The sequence below is a fragment of the Pinus tabuliformis genome, chromosome 2_2 (genome assembly GCF_031772625.1).
Source record: "Pinus tabuliformis cultivar Carrire ecotype Pingquan chromosome 2_2, CPIR1, whole genome shotgun sequence".
Taxonomy (NCBI): Eukaryota; Viridiplantae; Streptophyta; class Pinopsida; order Pinales; family Pinaceae; genus Pinus; species Pinus tabuliformis.
In genome coordinates, this window is record NC_142300.1 from 1,229,085,272 (window position 1) to 1,229,112,563 (window position 27,292).

Below are 27,292 nucleotides of genomic sequence, written 5' to 3' on the forward strand. Positions count from 1 at the left end.
TGGCAAGGCAAATAAAAATTTCTTTTGTTCACAATCAATACCAAAATCTCATAACTTTTTAGTAGGAAGAACGGAGCAAACCCCAAAATTAATTATAAGGTCAATAAATGCTTTGGAATCCTTGGAAGATCACATGATAAATGAATTGATCAATAGATTTAATGGAATATGACCCAAAGAATATGTAATTCCTTGGATACAAGTAAATCAAACCCAAGTTTTCATTGCTATATTTCGTTCTAAAGTTTTGAAAAGGAATTTTCTAGTATCTATATGTATTTCAGAAATTTTACCTCTTCCTTTGTTCCATACAATTTAGTTTTATGCAATTCCTCTATTCTGAAGAATTATTTCATGTTGGCATTATGATTCAGGTGTTGTCCTTGATGGCAAACCCATTCAGGTGATAAATCAAGAAGGGCGCAGGAAATATGTTCAGCACGTGCGTCCCCGCAGGTATACCATACAGAACCCGCGTCCAGGGACGCAGGCCAGCCGTTCAGGAGGTGCGTCCGCCCAGTGCACACATTTCAAGGCAGAGAAAAGCACGTGGGGGTTTCTTGTGTGGTATCTAGCCGACGGTTTTGTGTTTCTATGGTGTCGGCTCGTGGTTTTGTTCCATGTTTTGGGGAGAAGCTCGCCTATATAAAGCAAAGGAGTTCATTTGGATTAGGCATCATCTTGGTTGAATATCTTTTGGTGAGATCTAGTCCAGATCTATGAAGGCGAATCTTCTAATGGACTGTGATCTCTATGGCGCATGATCAGATCTGTGGATCTGAGTGTTTGGGTTGGTTCTGAAGTCCTCATATCTTTTATATCTGAAGGGACGCAGGTTCAGTGAAGGGAAAGTGCGCCGGGACGCGGTACGGTAAAGGCTCAGGTGCGTCTCTGAGGCAAAGGACGCGGCGCGACTGTGTTATTGGGTGCGTCTCTGAAGAAAAAGACGCGGCGCGATAGTGTTTCTGAGTGCGCCGGTCGCAGCAAAGCATAGAGGAACAGTGCGTCGGCACGCAGAACAGTGGAAGGTAGACTGCGTCCAGTCGCAGGTCACAGAAAGAAAATATGCGTCCCTATCTTAAGATGATCTGTTGACTGTATATTTCTGTTCATAAGGTGTTCTGGGTTATTTCTGTAATTACTGATCTGATATCTGTAGTGGACTGTATCTGTTGTATACTTGTTGATCATTTGATTCTTCATGAAAAGAAGTAGGGGGTTGTAGCTCCCTTCCAGGAGAGACTGGAAAACGAGAAAGAGTTGTAGCTCTTTGCAGGTTGCAGCCTGCGTGCTGGTAAAGGACTGCACCAGTACAAAATCATTGTAAAAAGAATTTCTTGAAAGAAGATAGAGACATATTGCAGCAGGTGGTTTTTCTCCCGCATTGGGTTTCCACCTTACATCTTGTGTTCTTTGGTGTGACTGTCTATTTTCTTTATTCATGCTCATTGTTTTATGGTACTGATATGCAAGAATATTTCAAAAGATCAAATAAGGAAGATTTGGTAAATTGCTAGATAATACTGATTCACCCCCCCTCTCAGTATTATTTCCAACAATTGGTATCAGAGCAGGTCCTTCAGAAAAGCTTGATCGCTTGAAGGTAGATCGTTCATCATGAGCAACTACGAGAGAGAAGCATCAATCAGGCCACCCGTCTTCGATGGGACAAATTTCAATTATTGGAAGGTAAGAGTTACTGCATATCTTCAATCTCTTGGTACAGAAGTTTGGAACATTGTAGAATCAGGCTATGCCTTTCCTTCAGCTACTCCTACAGATCCAGCTGAGAAAAAGCAGTATGAAACAAATGCAAAAGCAGTCAGTACTCTATTAGGAAGTATATCTCAAACAGAGTTCATGAAGGTCATGCACTTCAAATCAGCAAAAGAGATATGGGACAAAATGATCACTAGCTATGAAGGAGATGAACAGGTAAAAGAAGCTAAACTTCAAACTCTCAGGATTCAATATGAGACTCTCAAGATGTATAATGATGAAAGTGTGGCTAATTATTTTCTTCGGGTAGATGAGATTGTTAATTGTATGAAAAATTTGGGTGAAGAAATAAAAGAGACTATAGTAGTTCAAAAGATTCTAAGATCTTTATCCCCCAAGTTTGAATCTAAAGTATCTGCAGTAGAAGAAAAGGAAAATCTCCGTGTTCTCACTATGTCTCAGCTGCATGGAATTCTAACTGCTTATGAAATGAGAAAGGGAGGTCAATCAGACAGAAGGGAAGCTGCTTTTAAAGCATCAGGCAAAGAAGATCACTATGAAGCAAGTCATGTTCCAGAAGAAGAGGAAGAAGAATCAAATTTTGTCAGAAATCTTCAAAGAGGTTCTGGAAGGTTCAGAGGTAAGCTACCTTTCAAATGTTTTGCTTGTGGAAGAGTAGGTCATTATGCTGCAAAATGCTCTTATAAGGATAAAGGAAAGGAACCAGTTAGATGGAACAAGAGACAAAGTGCAAATAAGAAAAGCTACTACACCCATGAAGATAGTGATGGCTTATCAAACAGTGATGAAGATGAACAAGGTAACAAATATAGATTGTTAATGGCATTTGAAGATGATGATTATGAGGATGCTGTAGATGTGGATAACCTTTATGATGAAATTACTAGACTCAAGAGATGTATAGAAGAAAAGAACATGATTATTGATACTCTACAATTTCAGATTGATGAAAAGGAAAAACATCTTGAAAAATTAGAAGGTGAAATTGTTGGTCTTAGAAAAGAAATTGAGAAAACAAAAACTATTAATCTCAAGTTTGTCAAAGGATCTGAAACGTTGAATGAGATTATCAGTGTGCAGCGGTCTCCACTAAATAAGACAGGTCTGGGCTATAATGGAGAAACTTCTCAAGCATCCACTTCAAAAAGTTATCTTGATGCAGCAAGAAGAAATGAGCAAGAGCACAAGGAAGATCATCAGGTAAAGCAGGGACAAACGTCAAACAGAAACTATCAGGGGCAATCCAGCTTAAGGGTGAACAAAAGCCACAACCAGCCACAGGTAAAATCTTCCCAATTTGGTTCAAGAATAGATGAAAATAGAAATTACAATCAGTTGGCTGGTAGATTCAATAATCGCAGAAACTTCTTCAATGGACAATGCTTTTCTTGCCATAACTTTGGTCACAAAGCAGCTCAATGTGTTGCGTATAAAACAATCATGACTAGGGAAGCTCAAAAGCAAAGAAGTATGACAGGGATTACAAAAAGGACCTATAACAATTTTTCAGCTCTTGAAAATGAAGTTGAATGCTCTATTTGCAATAATTTTGGACATGAAGATTTTGAATGCAGAAGCAGGTTTCCGGAAAGAAAGGTACAAGAACAAAAAAGGGAACAAACCTCAGGCACCAAAACATGGAAAATAAAGGAACCTCAAACAGAAAGATGTGGGATAGCATTCTATGCAGAAGGACAAGAAAATCTATGGTACATTGACAGTGGATGTTCAAAGCATATGACAGGTGATAAAGAAAAACTTGAATCTTATTCTAATTTAGAAAAGGGAAAGAAAGTCTCTTTTGGAAATGATACTCCTGCAACTATAAAAGGAAAAGGTATTGCTCCTTTAAAAGAAGATGTTAAGGCTGGAAATGTTTTGTTTGTTGATGGACTAAAGCATAATCTTCTAAGTGTAAGCCAGATGTGTGATCAAAGAACCGAGGTTATATTCAGATCAAATGGGTGTCTTGTTCGTGATCTTGATACAGGTAAAACAGTTCTCAAAGGTAAAAGAACTCCAAATAATCTATACATATTTGATGAAGGACAACAACAATGCTATCTAAGCAAGGATGAAGAGCACTGGTTATGGCATCGAAGGTTGGGACATCTAAGCTTCTCACAAATAAGGAAAGCTTGCAAATATCAGGCAGTTCGCGATCTTCCAGATATCAAAATTCCTGACAACACCATATGCAGATCATGTCAGTTTGGAAAACAGACCAGAACTAACTTTCCAGAGAAAGAAGGATCAGCCAGCATGCCTCTTGAGTTAGTACACACAGATGTATGTGGACCATTCAGAAAAAGAACACCTAGAGGAGAGGAATACTTGATATTATTTATTGACGATTTCTCCAGGTTTGTTTGGTTAGGACTTATGAAGCACAAAGATGAAGCTTTCGAAAAATTCAAATCCTTCAAAGCTTTGGTTGAAAATGAATCAGGTCACAAGATTAAGTGCCTCAGATCCGACAGAGGTGGAGAATTTACTTCAAATGAATTTTTCGATTTCTGTGATGAACATGGGATAAGGAGAGAATTTTCTACAGCTAGAACTCCTCAGCAAAATGGAGTAGTGGAAAGAATGAACAGAACAATCCAGCAAATGGCTCGTGCTATGCTTGATGAATCAGGAACTCCTGCAACCTTCTGGGGTGAAGCTGCACATGCGGCAGTTATTATTCTCAACAAGACAAATGTCCGAGTGAACAGCACTCAAACTCCTCATGAGCTCTGGAGTGGTAAAACTCCTTCGGTAAAGCACTTCAAAATCTTTGGGAGCAAATGCTATATCAAGAATACTGAGGAGCAGCTTGGCAAACTTGATCCTAGAGCAGATGAAGGAATTCTTCTTGGCTACTCTCCACATAGCAAAGCATACAAATGCTACAATAAAAGACTTGGCAGAATTGTTGACAGCATTGATGTAGTGGTTGATGAGAAGGGATACATTCCTAGGCAAATACATCGTGAAGACATTGAAGAAGATGAAAGCTACCCTCAAAGACAGAATGATGAAGAAGAAGAACCGCAAGAACAATCTCAAGAAGGACCTCACGAAGAAGCAGAAGAAAGAACAAGAATAGAAGAAAAGACTCCATCCAGATATGTTCAAAAGAACCATCCAGAATCTCAGATCATGGGACAAAAAGAAGCAGGTATACAAACTAGAAGAACAGTTGCAGAAGCTTCAAGTTATTTGGCATTACTCTCCTCTACTGAACCACAAAATGTGAAAGAGGCATGCAAAGATGAATGTTGGGTGAAAGCAATGGATGAAGAACTTGAGCAAATCGAAAAGAACAACACTTGGGAGCTGGTTCCTAGACCAAAGGATAAGAATGTTATCGGAACAAAATGGGTTTTCAAAAATAAATTGAATGAAAATGGAGAAGTAATTAGAAACAAAGCCAGACTTGTTTGTAAAGGGTATGCACAGCAAGAAGGAATAGACTTTGAAGAAACTTTTGCTCCTGTTGCAAGACTTGAGGCCATCCGAATGTTTCTTGCTCTCTCAAGTTGTCAGAACTTCAAAGTATTTCAAATGGATGTGAAATCAGCCTTTTTGAATGGAGACTTGGAAGAAGAAGTGTACATTGAACAGCCAGATGGGTTCATTCTTGGAAATGATCCAAATCTTGTATGCCGATTGAAAAAGGCTCTCTATGGTCTCAAACAAGCTCCAAGGGCTTGGTACTACCGGTTGGACAAATATCTTCATCAACAAGGTTTCTTAAAAGGTTCAGCAGATAGCAATCTGTATATAAAAGTTGAAAATGACAAATTGCTAATACTTGTTGTGTATGTAGATGACATTATTTTTGGCAGCAATGAAGAAGCTATGAGTCAAAGATTTGCCTCAGTCATGCAGAAAGAATTTGAAATGTCCTTGCTAGGAGAACTGACATATTTCCTTGGTTTGCAAATCCAACAGAAGGAAGGAGGAATCTTTTTATCTCAAACCAAGTATCTCAAGCAGATTTTGAAGAAATATGGCATGGAAGATGCAAAACCAGTATGTACACCCATGGTCACAGGATGTAGTCTCAGTGCAAATGATGAATCTGCAGCAGTACATCAACCAACCTACAGATCTATGATTGGAAGTTTACTATATTTGACAGGTACCCGACCAGACATCATGCATGCAGTTGGAATAGTTGGAAGATTTCAGGCAAATCCAAAGGAGACTCATCTTCAAGCAGTGAAGAGAATTTTCAAATATCTTCAAGGGACTCAAAATTATGGCTTATGGTATCCTAGAGATACAGATCTCACTCTTCATGCTTACACAGATGCAGATTGGGCCGGAAGCGTGGATGACAGGAAAAGCACAAGTGGCGGTGCATTCTTTATGGGCTCTAGACTGGTATCTTGGTTCAGCAAGAAACAGAGTTCAATTGCCTTGTCTACAGCTGAAGCGGAATATGTTGCTGCTGCATCTTGTTGCACCCAACTTCTTTGGATGATGCAGACTTTGCAGGATTATCACATCACTTGTACACCTCCTATTCCTATCTTATGTGACAACACAAGTGCAATCAGCATCTCAAAGAATCCGGTTATGCATTCAAAAACCAAGCACATACCAATCAAGTACCATTTTCTCCGGGAACAAGTACTTGAACAGAAGGTCAAGTTGGAGTATGTTCCTTCTAAGGAACAAGTTGCTGATATTTTCACCAAACCGTTGCCCAGGGACACTTTTGAATACCTCAGGCAAAAGCTGGGGGTTGTTGATGCATCATCTTACGGTTGATCATCTTCCTATTGGTGGTATAGGCTCAGGGGGAGCACATAATGCATTGTTGGCATTATGGAGAAGGAGATCTTGGAAATAGCTGCAATATGTCTCTATCTCCTTCATGATGGATTTCTGGTTACAAATCTGGAGATGCATGAGCATAGGGGGAGCATACCCTTTGCCCTTGATGTCAAAGGGGGAGAATGAAGCTGAAGATTATGTGGTTGCCATCAAGTCCAAAGGGGGAGATTGTTGGCATTATGATTCAGGTGTTGTCCTTGATGGCAAACCCATTCAGGTGATAAATCAAGAAGGACGCAGGAAATATGTTCAGCACGTGCGTCCCCGCAGGTATACCATACAGAACCCACGTCCAGGGACGCAGGCCAGCCGTTCAGGAGGTGCGTCCGCCCAGTGCACACATTTCAAGGCAGAGAAAAGCACGTGGGGGTTTCTTGTGTGGTATCTAGCCGACGGTTTTGTGTTTCTATGGTGTCGGCTCGTGGTTTTGTTCCATGTTTTGGGGAGAAGCTTGCCTATATAAAGCAAAGGAGTTCATTTGGATTGGGCATCATCTTGGTTGAATATCTTTTGGTGAGATCTAGTCCAGATCTATGAAGGCGAATCTTCTAATGGACTGTGATCTCTATGGCGCATGATCAGATCTGTGGATCTGAGTGTTTGGGTTGGTTCTGAAGTCCTCATATCTTTTATATCTGAAGGGACGCAGGTTCAGTGAAGGGAAAGTGCGCCGGGACGCAGTACAGTAAAGGCTCAGGTGCGTCTCTGAGGCAAAGGACGCGGCGCGACTGTGTTATTGGGTGCGTCTCTGAAGAAAAAGACGCGGCGCGATAGTGTTTCTGAGTGCGCCGGTCGCAGCAAAGCATAGAGGAACAGTGCGTCGGCACGCAGAACAGTGGAAGGTAGACTGCGTCCAGTCGCAGGTCACAGAAAGAAAATATGCGTCCCTATCTTAAGATGATCTGTTGACTGTATATTTCTGTTCATAAGGTGTTCTGGGTTATTTTTGTAATTACTGATCTGATATCTGTAGTGGACTGTATCTGTTGTATACTTGTTGATCATTTGATTCTTCATGAAAAGAAGTAGGGGGTTGTAGCTCCCTTCCAGGAGAGACTGGAAAACGAGAAAGAGTTGTAGCTCTTTGCAGGTTGCAGCCTGCGTGCTGGTAAAGGACTGCACCAGTACAAAATCATTGTAAAAAGAATTTCTTGAAAGAAGATAGAGACATATTGCAGCAGGTGGTTTTTCTCCCGCATTGGGTTTCCACCTTACATCTTGTGTTCTTTGGTGTGACTGTCTATTTTCTTTATTCATGCTCATTGTTTTATGGTACTGATATGCAAGAATATTTCAAAAGATCAAATAAGGAAGATTTGGTAAATTGCTAGATAATACTGATTCACCCCCCCTCTCAGTATTATTTCCAACATTTCAACTAAAAACAAATATTATAAAATAGGAACCAATAATCAACACTAACATATATTTGCACATGACATAAGTTTGCTCAAGGCATGAACATTTTTTAACATAATAATAAACCCCTATATCCCTATAGAAAGAGGCAATGTTGTGCATTGAAAATTATGCTCATTACTATGGTTTCCATTTATCTATTTCCACTCCACTTCAGGTAGCTAACTACTACCAAGCAAATCCCCGTTTGGAATGACCTTCTTCAAAAAAAAGGTTTGATGAACTATTTACTTGTGTATGAAGTATGCATCTATCTATTTTCTTCTTATAGAATGATTCACCCCAGAAGATATTTTCATTGGTATGCTAACATATATTTGCACATGACATAAGTCTGCTCAAGGCATGAACATTTTTTAATATAATAATAAACCCTTATATCCATATACAAAGAGGCAGTGTTGCGCATTGAAAATTACGCTCGTAACTATGGTTTTGGTTTTTCCATTTCCACTCCACTTTAGGTAGCTAAGTACGACTAATAAATTCCTTATTTGGACTCACCTTTCTCAAAAATAAATGTTCTATGAAATATTTACTTGTGTATGAAGTATTCATGTATTTGTTTGCTTCTTGTAGAATGATGCACCCTAGAGGATATTTTCATTTATATGTGTGTGTGTGTGTGTGTGTAACACCATTATGAACCTGTCATCGATAATCCTTTCACGTAGATCCAAGTGCATGCATTCACCCCTATCCCAAGACATGAATGTACAAATTACTCATTCTTATCATGAACTAGGTTCTAGGCACATTCATTATCAGGGAAAATTTTAAGAAACCCCCCAAATTTATATGTATAATAAATGGGTGAATCCCCATGGTATATACAAAAATGTATAGGCTATTTTTTCATTGATATAATATACATATATAAATTTTTGGCAAATATTTCACTTAATTATAAAATTTTGTTAAATCTTTGCGTATTTTTCTCTAGGTTATATGGTATTGCAAATTCTTGGCTAATCTTCTAAGAAAATAGAAAACATTAGAAAATATTGGTGATTCATTCATAATGTATAAAAATATATATAATAATAAGAAAATTATTTATTTAAATTATAATATACTAATTTTCCATGTTTTAGAAAAGAAAATTCATGAGTAATGTTGCTCTAGGTTCTTATTATACACTATTGCAAATCTTTTTGCATGTTTTTATCATGTTTTACCACAAAGGTCTTATCACATCCAAAGGGGAAAATAGTTGGAAAGGCACCCCAAAGGTGTGTTGATGACCTACCAGGTCTATGAATCCCAAAATTTGTAGCCTTAAGACACCAAAGACTATAGTACAATCTTAGTATAGATATTTCAACCTAGCCTTCTCCATTACTTTAAAATTACGCTTCTTATAATTATTACCACTGGTGCTAAGAACAAAAGCATACTGGTTCGCACAATATACGAATAAAGAGCTACATCCCTGCCATTATCTAAGTGATAAAACAACACCTATGTACTCCACCAGTCTCGTACAATCAGATCAATAACTTGAAACACACAGAGCTTCTGCTCACTCTATTCGTGCCTGATGACTTTAATAATGCCTAAAATCAGCTCAATACCATGCTCTATGTTACACATGTCACAAAACAGAGTACCGTCGGTTTCATGATCCAATTTTAAGTTTCCTCACGGCACACCAGCATATTCAATTTTGAAGATTCACTAGCTTAACTCTTCTCTACCTTATGACTATCCTCAATACAAGCAACTCCTCATTCAACCTAGCCAGCAGAGTCAAAGTCACCTAATCTTAGAGAATACTCTTTCTTTTCCACATACTGTGAGAAAAACATAGCATTACAGCAAAAATCGCAGCGTCACAACAAAAAACACCACTCACAGCAAAAAGTGCCACTCAAAGCAAAAAGTTCATTGTGAGGAAAGAAAGGCATAGTGTGTGTCTGGGAACTCAAATCGCTAGAACACGAACAAAACTACTTGATCAGGAACAAAAACTTTGTCTTTGAACAATCAATATATCAATAATGTCAGGATTTGAACTGCCCTTTGAAAAATCTTCACGCGGTTGCCAAACTATGGCCCTACAATTCACGCACTGTATAATCTAATTTCAATTTCCTATAAAAAGTATTTTACTAGCTGGACAAGCTCCCTCTATTACTATGTTTCGTGCAACTACCCAGCTAGGCAAGGTCTTGCGAAAGGTAACACCCATGTTCCAAATATTATCATCCTGAATAACCATCCAGAGAGGGCACACCAAAGGAACACCAACGTAGAAACACTTATGTGCAAATGTGTGCTTAAAAATTGGTTCTGTTCCCTTCTGTATACACACAATTCACCATAATCAGTTCTACATAGTCTTCTCTATGCATATATGGAGTAGTACGCGCAAGGCTCCATGCCATGGTGGTCCTCACACTCCAAAATTCCAGATCGGAATTAATTTTGGCTCCTTCTCATGACATTAATTCCCATTGAATCAACTAGACATCTTCTTTGCTCTGCTCACAGTAACCAATGTCCAATTCACATTATTACACCATTAGAATACTCAATTTCTTCAACGCCCATCATTGGGAAAAATATCCAAATCCTTCATTAAACTCAATGCAGACTCACAGTTACCTTATGCCCAGAACAAATTAACAGATTAACACTCTAATCCATCTTCACTTCCACATGCATAGAAGTATAATTCATTAAATCCGCTATATACAGAGAATAGAATTCATCACTCTGTCGTGGTTACAAAAAAAACATACGCATCATAATGCATTCATTTACTTTCAATCAAGCAATACTATACATAAAATTTGTTCTCAGATTCTATTTCCTATTTACACTCTCTCGTACATTTGTTGGCCTAGACTTTGTTTAATTGGCCAGCTACATCTCTAATCAACACCTACCCTCTAATCCATATACAACTTACCTGTATATGAACAATTACATAGTTATGGATCATTCTAAATCCATGATCTTCTCCACAGATCCCTCAACTAGTTCCTAAAATCTCTTAATGATCCCTTGAGGATCTCAACAAATAGTCCTATATCTAAATTCTCCCTTTATGAGCAGATTACGCCAAATCTCTCAATCCTTACTTTCTAGAATTCAATAATTACATAAAAAGTAATATATTTTCTCCTAAGAAAAAAAATTCTCTTTGAAAATTTTCCCTCTCAAACCCAAGATGTTTGAGACCTCTAATGCTCCTGCATCAGACTCCCAAGGTTGAAAACATTCATGATCTCCTGATGATATGATTTCATATGCTGATGAAAAACATCCAGTGTCCCAAATTTTAGTTTGTAATGGTCCAAATGCTTTGCACTTTTGCTGCTACTGCATGACTTCTATCTTTTGGTTCATTTTCCTTTCTTCAATCGAATTCAAATTCTGATTTATCATCCCTTCTGCTGTCAATTTTCTCCATCTGGACTGTTTCATCATTAACTTCCACATTTCTTCAATCTCCATGTCCAGCGTATCCTTGGGATGGTACATACTCTACCATTTATTGTTACTTCTTCCTTCTTGTTGAATTTTTTTGCTACTGTCCACTAGCTATTGCATTACCACATTCTCCATATCTTTAGGATTCTTACTCTTAATTGCTTCATTATGACTTCTCTATGACTTTGCCATCTCTTCACTTGGATCTACATTTAGTTTGCAACCCTTTCCATATGCATCCTCCTTAATCCATCACTCAAATAATTTCACTTCATCTTCAATATCTTTTGTTTCCCAATGTTGAAATTGAGATTTCTCCTCCTCTTCCATGGCTATCTCCTCTTGCACCAAATCCTGATTTTCCAACATTATTTCCAACAATTTAATGTCTTCGCTCCATGGGTTAAGCACTTCCATGGAATCTTCCTCTTCATTCAATCATATCACTGTCTTCTTTTTGTCTTGAGACAAATTTGCCTCGACTCCTTCTTCAACGCACTTTGCATTATTTCCTTTCTGTAATCCTCCTTCAAGAGCTATCCTTGCCCCGTCTTCTGCATTAGCATTCTTCCTCAATTTTTCAATGAACCCCTTTTCTTGCAACCATTCAAAGCCTTCCTCATCTGAGAGGTTTTCTTCATCATATTTCACTTCAAGATCTTCATCCGTCCTGAAGACATCTTCAGAAGGCTACTTATCTCCTGCAATACCTACAATCATGAATAATTTATTAGTTTTAAAAACATAAGACCTTGCGGTCTCACTTGATACTTCAACCACCAGGTCTTCTTACTGTTATGTATCCTTCATATGATTGAGATCCTCTGTAGATTTCTCATCTGCATCTTCATTACTTTCAAAAAACAATGGCCCATGTTCTGGTTCACATATCAAAACTTCTTCCACATACTCATTTATTCCTGAGTAATTCTTCCTTTTGTTGAGCATTCAATCTATGCTCCCTCTTCACTTGCAATTTTTTCCATTTGAATTTTCTTTTAAAGATCCAACCATACCTCTGGTTTTCCTTATTCATTTGTAACATCTCTATCAATAAATCAAGGCAAAATTTTATCTCAACTTTCTCTCTCTCAATCTCTTCTTGACTCATCACCTTTATTCCCTTTACCTTGGCATATTTGCTTTTGTTATGGCTTTCCTCTGGATGCCTGTAATGACCTTTAGTGGTCATTTGTTTCCACTCCTTGGTGAACTTCATCTTGTTCACTTGTGGACTGCATCTGAGCCTCCTTCTTCATGAAGTCTCCATACCTACCTTTGATATCTTAGCAAGATTTTATCCTTAAGCTTAGCCTATTGATATCTTACTTTACCAAGCTATCTCCTTAAGCTTGATCTATGGTTCTCTACCTCTAGAACCATTCTTTGAGCCATCTCTTTTTCTCTTTTGGGCTCTACAACTTCCACTTCCTTTGAGAACATTTAGTTTTCCTCTCTGTCTAACCTTTAGTTGGATTCTCCAGGTTCTACCACTTTCCTTTAGAGTATCTGCTTACTTCGTCTTCAAGAACGCAACTAGTTCTTCTTCTTACAACTCCTGTTGCTATTTGTTGCTGTTGCTATTTGTTGCTATCAATTTTTAATTGGCTATCTCCAAAACTTAAAAGCACAGTTATCCTAAACTATACCTGCAAGACCTTTTCATGATATTGACTCTTCCTTCGTCAACATTTGAATGGGTCACCTTCTCCTTGATTCAGATTTCATATGCTCTGTTCTCCTTGATTCAGGTTCCTCTGCACAAATTCGCTATGCAATACTTCTTCCCGCAAACATTCATTGCAAACAAAATATCACTTTGAAAGGTTCCATTTATTATAAATTTCCTCCTACGTGTATTCTCACGCCCACAACTACATATTCATAAATCATGAATCTTATAATTCAACAACTCCCAACAATGCTGCCAAAGATTCTTCATATTGACTTACAAGACTTCCACCAACTTGAATTCTACATAGTAATCATAGTTTGAACTCGATTTAAATATGGTTCTTGTGGCCTGGTAATGTGTTAATGCATTAATGAAGAATCCCTCAGAAAAATATTTGTGTATGTCTCAATTCTCTCTTCACAACACAAGGATTTCAACTCTACAAGCATTTTATTCCACATTGGATAAGCATTACACTAGTTCCACGCGACCAACCATAGATCTAAAAGCCACTCAGTAGTGCCTACCGTCTGTCAAATTTAGAATCTGATCATTTCTTCCTGTGTAATATCTTTAACAAATTCACACAAAGCACACTACTTTGTTTTCCTGCTATGTTCTGTCACTCTTTACAGATATCCTCTTTCTACAATCACAAGTGTATCTGTATATACAACTTCAAGAACATAACTTTGTTCTAGTTTTGCCCAAAGAGCATTTACTTGCTCTGATACCAAATGATGACCTACTAGGTCTATGAATCCCCAAATTTGTAGCCTTAAGACACCAAAGACTACACTACAATTTCAGTACAGAGATTTCAAGCACTCCAGTCTTCTCCATTATTTTAAAACTGAGCTTCTTTCAATTATTACAACTGGTGCTAACAACAGAAGCATATTGGTTTGCACAATATTGTAATAAAGAGCTATATCCATACCATTATCTAAGTGATGAAATAAAACCTAAGTGCTCCACCAGTCTCATACATCCAGACCAATAACTTGAAACACAAAGAGCTTCTTCTCACTCTATTTGTGCCCGATGACCTTAATAATGCCTAAACTCAGCATAATGCCATGCACTATGTTACACAGGTCACAAAACATAGTATCATATGTTTCATCTCCAATTTGTAGTTTCCTCACAACACACTGCAGATTCAACAATGAAGATTCACTAGCTTATCTCTTCTCTAGCTCATGACCCTCATTAATACAAGCAACTCCTCATTAAACTTAGCCTGCAAATTCAAAGTCATCCAATCTCAGAGAATACACTTTCTTTTCCACACACTCTGAGAAAAATGTCGCATTACAATGAAAACTGCAGCGTTACAACAGAAAGTGCCACTCACAACAAAAAGCGCAGCGTGAGGAAAGAAAGGTGTACCATGTGTCCAGGAACTCGATTTTACTGGAACAGGAACAGAACTACTGGATTAGGAACAAAAAAATTGTCTTTGAACGATCATTATATCAATAATGCCAATATTTGAATTTCCCTTCGAAAAATCTTCACGCGGTTGCCAAACTATGACCCTACAATTCACGCACTGTATAATATGATTTCAATTTCCTATAAAACGTCTTTTACCAGTTGGACAAACTCCCTCTATTACTGTGTTTCATGCAACTGTCTAATTAGGCATGGTGTTGCGAAGGGTAACACCAATATTCCAAAGATTATCATTCTGAATAGCCATCCATAGAGGGCAAACCAAAAGAATACCAACGTAGCAACACTTCTACAAAAAGGTGTGCTTAAAAATTTGTTCAGCTCCCTTCTGTACACACGAAATTCATCATAATTAGCTCTACATAGTCTTCTCTACGTAGATATGGAGCAGTATGCACAAGGCTCCATGCTATGATTGTCCTCACACTCCAACATTCCAGATCGGAATTAATTTTTTCTCCTTCTCATGGTGTTAGTTTCCATCGAATCAACTAGACATCTTCTTTGCTCCGCTCACTGTAACCAATTTCCAATTCATAATATTACACCATTAGAATACTCAATTTCTTCAACGTCGGTCATTAGGAAAAATCTCTAAATGCTTCATTAAACTCAATGCAGACTCACAATTACTTTATGCCCATAATCAATTAACAGATTAACACTCTAATCCATCTTCACTTCCACATGCATAGAACTATAATTCGTTAAATCCACCATATACAAAGAATAGAATTCATCACTCTTTTGTGGTTACAGAAACAACATACGCATCAGAATTATTTCATTTACTTTTAATCAAACATTACTGTATATAAAATTTGTTCTCGGATTCTATTTCCTATTTACACTCTCTTGTACACCTGTTGGCCTAGACTTCGTTTAATTGGCCACCTACATCTCTAATCACTCTCAAATCTACTCTCTAATCCATATGCATCTTACTTGTATATGAACAATTACATAGTTATGGATCATTCTAAATCCATGATCTTCTCCATATATCCCTCAATTATTTCCTAATATCTCTTAATGATCCCTTGAGGATCTCAACAAACAATTCTATATCTAAATTTTGTCTTCATGAGCAAATTATACAAAATCTCTCAATCCTTACTTTCTAGAATTCAATAATTAAGTAAAAATAATATATTTTCTCCTAAAATAAAAATTCCCTTTGAAAATTATCCCTCTCAAACCCAAGAGGTTTGAGACCTCTAATGCTCCTGCATCACGTGTGATGTTGAACTAAAGAAATTATTTTGCTAAAAATTTCTCTTCATGAATCTAGATAACTCAATCATATCTAATGTAATTCCATGAATATTTACATCAATTTCTTTTTTTTCTCATACATCACTTTTTCGAAAAGGTACATACTTCTCCAATTCCTCGAGTTCAAATAAACCAACAACTTTAAAATATGGTGCTTCCTCGTCATATGTATGTTTTTCACCTACTTTTTGATCATAACTATTGTAGTAGTTGTTGCACTTTATTCTACAATTGACAACTCTAATAATATTGAATTGGTAAACAATTATTTGAAATCGCACAAAATGAAAAATGAAAATGAATTAAAGATAAATATGTATTGAAACTTAATTTCCTACACGATGAAAAAATAAATAAGGAAATAACGCAAACTCATTAAAATACTATAGTTTGTGAGTTAAAAAATATAACACAAATATAAACAATAGTCTATGCATGTTCATTACTTCAAAAAATATGTCACAAAACAATCATCATCAAGGGATTTTTCACTTCAAGAATGGTAGTGCACTAAACAGTCTATCGTTCTCATCTAATAACATGTGATTCTTTTTTTGTATTGGAATAAAATTATAATTGCATTCGATGAATGTGAGTCTCATGATAATAGAACTCCTATGATGAACACATAGGATCCTAGTGCATAGAGAATTTTTCTCTTCAGTTAGCTAAGATTATATCATTTTCCTTTCTTAACAAACAATAAATATTTTCAAATAAAATATAAAATAAACATAGTAGATTCTAAAAGGTGAATATTATTTTGTGACACCACAAAGTGAAAGGAAAAATAAAACTTTCCTTAAATAATCAAATATATAAAGAAAATAATTTATCTTTTATGGCTCAAATTTATCGTAATGTCTACATTATTCTTTATATGATTTAAAGATATTTTCCATTCCTTGGAACCCATTTTCTTCTTCCATGGTTAACTCCTTTCTATAACCTTTATATTCTCTTTTTATTACTAAAATCACTACATATTTTATTTCTTTCTTTTTCCTTGATGATGGGTGGAGTGTCCACTTGAATATTGGGCATTTCAAATATTAACACAGTTTATTCCAAAAAAATATCAACAATGGTTGAAAATGTTGATGATGAAGTGGCCTATGGTAGAAAACCTTGTGAAAAGGATAAAGATGATAGGATTCTTGTCAATAGGTTGATTAAGGGTCATGTGAGTTGCCACGAGACATCAACTAATCAAGTAACGTCAGGAATGTTGAAAGAAACTATCCAAGTATGAAAATTAATTATGCCAACATATGTGACTCAAAATTATTGGAGTAAGGATTATTTTAGGCATACTTTATATATTCATTTATTTTTTTATGATGGAATGCATGTATGATAATGATGCCTAGGTGGGATGTAATGAAGGAAGAATCCTTTTGAATGGAAACATCATTATAATCCTTTTGATTCAACCATGAATTAGTATCTCATGATTGAGTCAAATGACAATGACTAAATGGGTAACATAATCATGTTATGAATTTGTATAACACATGAAAGTGAATGCCAATAGAGTTAATGTGTGAGACCATATTTTTGATGGATATGGAAGGATATAATACTGCACAAATGTCCAATTGTCTCCCTATTTATATTGGTGTTGTAGACTTTAACCTTCTTGCAAATAGTGAGGAGAACCTATAGAGGAGAGGGTTCCTAAGGTAATATAGAGTAGAGAAGGTAAGTTCCTTGAAGTATTCCTAAGGTATAGATGGGAGGTGACTATATGATGTGTTGAGGTGTTGGCTAGTCCTTCCAACTAATGATGGTGGAATACATGGTATAGAAATGTGGTATTTCGATATAAAGCGACAAAGATATATTAAGTAGATGTGATAATGAGTATTGGAAAATTGGTTTGTTGTAATAAATATTTAGTTTCATCTAGTAATGGTAGGTATGTCAAGTAACCCATGTACAATGAATCATAGTTCCATTTCATTGAGTATGATTAGCAACTAAAAATGATTGAATTATTAGTTTGTCAATATTATTATGAGATCACCTCATGATGGTAGTAAATATTGAAAGAAAGGATTATATGTATAGATACTCACTTATATTTGGATGATTGAAAAGTTTAGGCTGTAGGTAGAATGGTCTCAAATATGAAAATGAATGTAATTATGTAAGAAATATTAGGTTCTACAACACACAAGAGCCAAACACTGAGAAGGAATCTCATACTTATGAAATATGATAATATTTATGAACTAGACTTGGAATGATAAGTTGTATTATTATGAATATGTCTATAGTAATTGTATGTGTATGATACATGGTATATGATGGCTATTGAATATTGAAACCCTCGAAGAAAGGTCATTTTTAGGACAAAGGAACCCTGTGATTTCCACACGTTATATACTACTAGTGGATGTCTAGTAGTAAGTTAGTTCTCTCCTTACGCAAGAAATACATGACAAGATGGATCCCCTAAAGGATTGTTTAGTAGAGAAGGGGACATATAAGCCTAGAGGGTGAGTGTATCAAGGAGGAGGAAACTTAAAAGTTCATGTGGGATGGGGGCTAGAATCTTGTGGGTGAGTTAGAAATGCTAATGAAATTAATTATTTCCTATGGAAGCCCTTATATGGGATAAATTAATATCCATAGAGATAAGTATTAAATAAAAAAATACATACATATGTCTGAAAAGATGCTTACATCATGGAATTGAGAAATTGTATGCATAAGATAAGTATTTATTGATAATTTCTATAATATTTATGCTTACCTGATTACTAATGTAGGCATATGTTGGAATTTTGAATTTTGGTGGTATACCAAGATAGTGAATAGGATGACACTGCAAATACAACTAAAGAATTAGGAAAAGAAGCGTTTTTAATGAGAAGAGAATATTTAAGATTGTGTTATTTGAAGTGGGATATGATAGAATGTCCTAGTAATGAATCCCATTGATTAACTATACTTAATTATGATTAAATGTTCAATTTTGTTTAGCATGTATATTTTAATTGCCATGTTTTATTTACACCACGAGGAAGAAATTTTATGGTACATTGAATAATGTAAGTATTATTTTTCTTGAATTTAATGTTGGCATTCTGATATAGGTGATACAAGTGTTGTACTCGATGGCAACTCACTCAGATGACAAATCACAATTCAGACCAAGCCGTGTGTACACGCAGGTTCGCTGACCAAAAGGTCTGTATAGCATACACACACACTTTCACAGAAGGAAAGGCACATACATGTTGGAAAACTAAGATTTGGTCCGTGGTATTTGGTCCATGGTATTTTGAATCATGGTATTGATCCAAGGTATCTGGTCCGAAGTGTTGACCCTAGGTATTTTGTCCAAGGTATTAGTTCTAAGTGGTTTTGGTCCATCGTATTGAGTAAGGCCTAAGACTATAAAAGGACGAGAAGATCATTAGGAAAAGGCACTCATAAATTGAATATTTGATGAAGAGCAAGATCTAATATACAGGCTATTGGGTTATGGTGCATAGCTGGATATGAACCAAGGATGAACCTTAGTGCTTGATGAAGGATAAGATCTAATGATGGGTCAAGATATTAAGGCTTGAAGGGAAGTATCTTTATGGGGTTTTGATCATTTATCTGTATAAATGGTGCATGTTGTAGTCTGTAAATATGATGATCTGGGTATAATTGAAGTCTGAAATTGTTGTAGAGTTTAAATCACATTTACAGATCTATACGCAGGTTCACTTTAGAAAAGGCATGTATACACGCTAGTTCGGCATATCAAAATAGCATATACATCTTAATTTTGATTTCCAGATCTGTACACAGGTTCGCCTTGAGAAAAGTGCGTATACACGCAGGTTCAACGAAAGGAGGTAACATATATCTCACAAAATATATTTTAGCTACTTTTGTTTGCTGTTGCAATGTTCTGGGTTCTGGCTTAGGTTCTGGTTACTGTGTTTTGGTTACCGTATTCTGGTTATAGCATTCTGAAGACTTGTCAAAGTGATTGGTTGATTCAGTTTTGGTTGGTGCAAAAGGAGATTGGTCGATGTAGATGATTGAATGATGCTATTGATGGATCTAGTCTAAAACTTTATGAAACGTGGTCCCTGGAAGAAAAGAGAAGGTTGGAGCCTTCTGTAGGCCAGCACCTACGTACTAGGACACATATCATCTAGTACAAGAGCTAAGGTGTTATAGCTCCCTTCCAGGAGAAATTGGAGAATGAGAGAAGGTTGTAGCCTTCTACAAGTAGAAGCTTGCATACTGGTATAAGATTGCACCAGTACAAAGATTATAAAAAGAGGTTTCTAATTTTAAAAGGAAGATAGAGACGATTGCAGCAGGTGGTTTTCACCCACATTGGGTTTCCACCTTATATCTTGTGTTCTTGTGTGTGACTGTCTCTTCTGCTTTTACTACACCTGGTTACTGTTTATATGGTTCTGATGCACTAATTAAAGATCAACATATGATGAATTAACTGCATCATAAGTCTGCAAGATATACACTAGTTGTCTTAAACATAGTTGCATATACATGTGAGTTCCATTAATTGAAGTAGCGTATATGAATCTGATTATGGAAATGAAAAATTATTAACATGCTAATACTGATTCACCCCCACTCTAAGAATTATTTCAACATTTAATAAAATAATAGAGCTAACTCAGATAGGAGCACATAAAAAAGTGGTTATGATAGCAGGAGATGGGAAAGGTGAGAGGGTACTAGTGGGTTCTACATGTTGAATAATCCTTACTTTTCCATTTTTTGAAACTTTACTTTGTTTCCTTCATCACCATGTTCCTTACTAAAAATCTAGAAACCTTAACTATGAATCATGGAATGCATGTGGTGGTTGTGGAGATGTACACCTTCCACAATTATGAAATCAAGTCGATAAGTACCTTCACCATGGGAATTGTGAGAGGAGTGGTAAAACCTAGATTTTCTCACATTTTCTTTGAAAAAAATCATGTCCCCACAATAAGGGGGGAAATGAGGTGTCATGGGGTGTTGGGGACGAGGTCTTTTATTTATTTATTTATTCATCATTATATCCCCGACACATGTGGTTGATGGGGAGGGAAAAAAATCATGATTGGATATACGAAATGGACTGTAGAGGGGCAATGATTCATGTAGTATTATAGGCATGCATGTGAATATTTGTAGGGAAGAAGGAATGATTCATTATTGGTCATTATTGGACTACGACAATCAACATAGTACAATACAATGATCACCTAAATGACATAATTAAATTTGGTTTTAAGGTGAACGGTCGAGGCCATTTCACATTCACATGAATGGTGTGTGACCATTATGAACTCATGAAAAGAATATCGAAGAGAGATGCATGGGGATAGACACAATAGAGAAGGAGAATCATATGGAAGAGAAGTAGGTTATAAGAGAGAAATAAATAGAGGGAGCGGTAAATTCATTAACTCTTGGTTGATGCTAACATCCATGAAAGTAGTTTTAGAGGTATTGATTCATACTAGGAGGGTGATCAAGGAATGATAGAGACCATTTTGAATTCATGTGATGAGAACTACAGAAATATTTATAGATAAGGAAGAGAATCAAATGGTTAGAAGCTAATTCCTTGGAAAAGAAACGAATTCTAGAGAGGGAGAACATAGATAGATTCAAAAATTGGTTTGGAAAGGGATCCAAGAAAGATATCAAGCTATGTGATGAAGAAGCAATGGATAGAATCTAAGGAGGAAAGCATAGTGTGGGTTGAACCACTAAGCAAGGAAGCCCTTAAAACTTGAAATAGGTCAAGAACTAAGTAAATGTTGTTGGGGTTAATGGATAGTATATATACCCTCTATGCACACATAGAGGAAGAGATCGAAGACTTTTGAGGGAATATTGAGTAGATAAGGAAGGTATTCTCCTTTTTCTATCTAAGGAAATAAATGTGTCACCAAAATAGTTGTGTTGTTCCAAGAAAAAAAATTAGTGGTGAGACAATGGGATAGGTAATTTCTTTTCCTAAGATAAAATGATTTCCATAAAAAGTTCTAATTTTCCTTAGTGGTACCATAGCCTGAATTCGGGTGGCCTAGTATAAAAAGGTTAAGTACAATAGAGTGTATGGTTGGGTGGAACATTTATCTACCTAAGTTAATGTTGGCCTTCAACATTCAAATAGAATGTTTTCCTTTAGTTTGTTTATTCAATTGATTAATACAATGCACTTTGATGGAGTATTTTAGTATTTGAATGTTGCATGATGAATATTTCTATAGGTTTACTATTTCTTCATAATGGGAAACGAATTTTATATGTGCCAATGTAATACTTCTAAATGGAATTTTGTATGATTGTACAACATTTTTAATAAGTATCATTATCTCTATTTAGTTTTGGATTCAAGTGTGCTAGTAAACATCCATAACGATATAGCTTGTGATGAACATGCTATGTGAATAAATATTATGGTTATAGGATACCATTAGGGAATAACAAACTGTGGATGGAACATATGCTTTCTTTGCTAATGTTATGCATGGCACTAGAGGTATATATTTTGCCTCGTCTACTTAATCATACTTATTTACCTGTAATATTTTTTAATTAAAATAAGAACTCACTTGTTATGCACCAAAGTAGAGGTAAGACAAATACAGACAATTTTCAATAATTTTTTTTATTAAAATTAATGTAACAAAAAATTATATATAAAATATAATTGTGTCAAGGAAAATTCCAAAAGGCATAGTTCCTCTATACCTCGAGGTTAAAAACTAGGATATCCATGAATATTTTGCTTTCTCCAAGTGTTTCTTGATAATTTTAGATAAAAATCCATATGTAAAATGCCTCAAATTCTTATCGAGAGCGTTGACGGTGATTTTTTTGTTTGCATGTATGTTTTCATCCATGGCATATGAATATCAACTCTTTAGTTAGAAACTTAACTCCACTACTTGGAACTAACAACAAATTTGTGCACAAATGGTCAAATCGATGTATAAGTACATGTTTGTGTTGGTTTAGATTAGATTTCAATCTTGGAGAGAGAGTATATAGGATTTTTTTGGGGAGAAAGACCATCTTGTAGCTCCAAGGAAAACCTCTTTCACAGTGAAAATTTTGACTAAAACATTTGCACACGACAACTCTGGAAACCTTATAGATTTGTAATATATATATATATATATATATATATATATATATCTATATATATATATATATATATATATATATATATATATATATATATATATATATATATCTACACACACACACACACACACACACAAAGATCGGCTATAATTTTTCATTGTTTAAATTATATTTTTGAATGTAAAAATTGAGTTCAATGTCTTCAAAAATTAATTGAGAACTTGGATTGTGTAAATTATGTAACTTGCAATTATAACACATCTTTGCTTGATTTCAAACAAAATTGACCAAAAAATATTCTTAGAAAATGGCCACAATAAGACTACTTAAAATGTTTTAGCCATTTTTTTTTATTTTGTTTTCAATTGCTTTATATAATGAATATATAGTGTTTTTTAATCATATATAATATATACACATTTAAATATATTTTCCACATTAAAATGATTTTACTATTAATATATTTTTGAATACATTTCAATATTAATTAACCCTCCATATTAAAATATTTGATTTATTAGTCACATTGAATATTTTATTATTAATTATATATTTCTAAATGTTACATTTAATTTTATATTAATAATTAAATAAAATACATATCTCCTAGAACATTTTTACTTTTAGTTGCTCCTCTTACAAGATTGAAATATTTTATTATTATCAACATTAAAATAATTAGTCATTTACGGTCTCCCCATATACATATGCATGAAGTTGAGATTTGAAATAAATTATTGGACATGCATATTTAAAAACATTATTTGATTCATGTACTAATTTTTTTTATTTTTTTATTTTTATTTTTATTTATGTATTTATGTATTTATTTATTTTTATTTTAAGTCATGTACTAAAATATTTTTAGAAAATATAAGAATTATGCAATTTGTTGTACTCAAAAGTATAACATTTTTTTATTATTTTTTTTAGTTACTTTATTTCTCTATAAAATTGGTATAAGATTATGATAGTTCATATGGACATTGAAATATTCTATTTATGGTTGAAAGTAGAGTATAACATGTATATTATTTTTTTTATAGTGCACCATTTTTATTTCCAACGAAAAAATTGACTAAAAAATGTGCACACGACATATTTAATCCCTTTAGAAACCTAATACACACACACACACACACACACACCACTTGTATTTTTACATTGTTTAAATTATATTTTTGAATGAATAGAAAGGATTCAATATCTTCAAAATTTACAGTGAAAAAAATGACTAAAACATTTGCACAAAACACATTTAATCCCTCTCAAAACCTAATAGATTTGTAATATATATATATATATATATATATATATAGACACACACACACACGTACACCACATGTAATTTTTTAATGTCTGCAAATTTTTTTTTAATGTCTTCAAAATGTTAAATCTCTCTGCTCTTCATGGATACCATATATATGAATAGGATGTCAATGAGCGTTGATGTCTATGGGAACCCAGTAAATAAAAATTGCATATAAAATCACTCAAATTATCTTCTCCATCTTCATCTTGGTAATGGATTTTTTTTTGAAGTAGATAGTTTCAAATTTATTATTCATTTTCTTAAATTCTCATTTTAATATAACCCTTTTCATTTCAATCTTGAACGTTTGGATGACAGTCCTTGTTTTGATAATACATATATTTTAAATATATCTATTTTTTTATTTTTTATACGATGTCTTTAGATATCCATTCAATTGTGTTCCATCTGAATTTTCAAACAGCCAGCACCTTACTATTCCAAGAATAATAACAACTACTTTATCAATTCCTAGTAGAAATGTAATCGATAAAATTTAAAAAAAAAATAGCGAAATTTGATTTTTAATAGGGTGTCTTCCAACAAGCAGTCTTTTGGTAGAGTTTTTCAAACTGTTGGTACCTTGGTATTCAAATAGTAACAACTACATGATCATTTCTTCATAGAAATGTATTTTACATAGAATGTACATTCAAGATAAAGGGTAAGTAACAAAATAAACAATGGAATTTGGGTTGTATTGATTTTGGAACCTAAGGGATTACTTTTTTGGAATAGAGATTTTTAAATTTTTCACAGATGTTGACTTAACAATCGGTGGAAGTTGAAAAGTAAGAAACAAACATCAATTATTTTAATGGGATTGAAGATTCAAAAGAATTATTATCTAAATAATATTTTAAAATGAGACTTATATGAGACTTTCGATGAACCATACTACATGAAAAATGAGAAATATATGAAACAACGTGACTGCAATAACATTTTTCATGTAGCAAGTTCCATTGAAAGTATGCAACATGGGTACTCCTTGGATGAGGAATAAAATTATGCATCTAACGAGTGTTGTCTCTTGAAACTTGAGTAAACAGATAGGGAGATAAGTTGAAGATACGAGTTGAAAAAATAGTTTTTTCATTTTTCCCTCTAAAATTTGATGATGTAATCTAATCTCATTTTATTATTTCCAATATTATTTTATAATTTCCTTAGGAGGCCCATTTTAGAGTTCAAAACTCCCCAAATATCCTACAAAATCAATAGCCCAATTTTCAAAGGGTTCAATCACAACCTGACGACATAAAGGCATTTCATTGGCTTGGACGGGGTAACCCATACACTGGTAACTATCACGTCACTTGACATATTGTTTGGCATCCTTAAACAAGGAAGGCCAAAAATAGCCAACTCATAAAATGTTATATGCAGTTCTCTTGTCAGCAAAATGGCCCCTACAAGGTTCATCATGGGAAGATTTCAGAATGTCGAACACTTCTTCCTCTCTTACAAATCTACGAATAATAGGATCTGGTCTAGTGTAAAAGAGAACCCCTTGGATACAAGAATATGAAGCACTTTTCTATATGATATTCTGTTTTTCACGAGCGGATAAGTGAGGTAGTGTTTTTTCGGTGACTAAATAATTAGCTATGTCAGCAAGCCACGAGGATTTTGTTGATACAACAAAAAGATGTTCATCAGGGAAATCATCATCAATAGGAATTACTTCACCAGGATTATTCAATATAGAAATATAATCATCCACAACATTAGATTTTCCTGGTATATCAATAATGGTAACATTAAATTCCTACAATGAAAGTAATGACCTCATCACTCTACCACTAGTCAATGGTTTATTCATTGAATATTTTATAGAAAAATGATCAGTATGTACAAAAATTCATATCCTGCAATAAAGTGTATGAATTTATTAATACCAAAAATCATGGCTAAAGACTCTTTCTCATTTACTATGTAATTTGGTTCGACAGGTGATAAGTTTTTACTGATGAAGTAAATAGCACAAGACTGCTGGTTCTCTTCCTGTCCTAAAGCTATGGCAATGATAGTATCTGAAACATTAGAGGAAATATGCAATGGAAGGGACCAGTTAGGTCCTCTCAAAATTGGTGTTTGTATTAACTTTTCCTTTAATATTTTAGAAAACTGTTGGAAAGTTGTGGACCAATAAAATGCATTATCCTTAGCTAACAATTAGAAAAGGCGGGTAGCTTTCCTAGTAAACTTCTCAATTAATCTTCGGTAATAGCCCACTTGTCCTAGGAATCCTCTCACTTCAATTTGTGTTTTGGGTGCAGGAAGACACAAAATAACTTCTATTTTAGCTGGGTCTACCTGGATACCTTTGTCAAAAATGAAATAACCAAGAACTACTCCTTTGCACATCATTCTACATTTTTTATCACTCAAAGCAAGGTGACCTTCTTGGCAATGAAAAATCACTTTTTCTAAATTTTTGAGGGATTCTTGGAACGAATCACCAAATACTGAGAAATCGTCCAAGTAAATTTCTACACACTCAAGGTCAGCAAAAATAGCCATAACTTCCCTTTAAAAGGTAGCCTAGGCATTACACAGCCCAAAGGGAAGCACTCAGTAGGCAAATATCCCCCACGGGAATGTGAAGGTGGTTTTGTCTTGATCCTCGAGTGTGATTTGGATTTGCTTATATCTGCTAAAGCCATCTAAGAATGAAAAGTACTTTTTACTGTCAAGGGTATCTAGCACCTGATTGATAAAAGGACGGGGAAAATAGTCATTGAGATTGTCTTTTTTCAATTCTCTGTAATCAATACGAATGCGTCATCTCCCATGTTTTTTGGGGACTATCACCAATGGAGAGACCCATTGGTTATCAGATATACGATAAATGAAATTAGCGTCTAAGAGATTTATTAATTATTCTTTCACAACTTCTCTTAGTGCATGGTTCATGCGCCTTTGGGGTTGTCGAAAAGGTCAGGCTCCCTCCTAAATGTAAATATGGCGAGTGCAGGTTTCGAGAGGTATGCCTTTCATATCCTCAT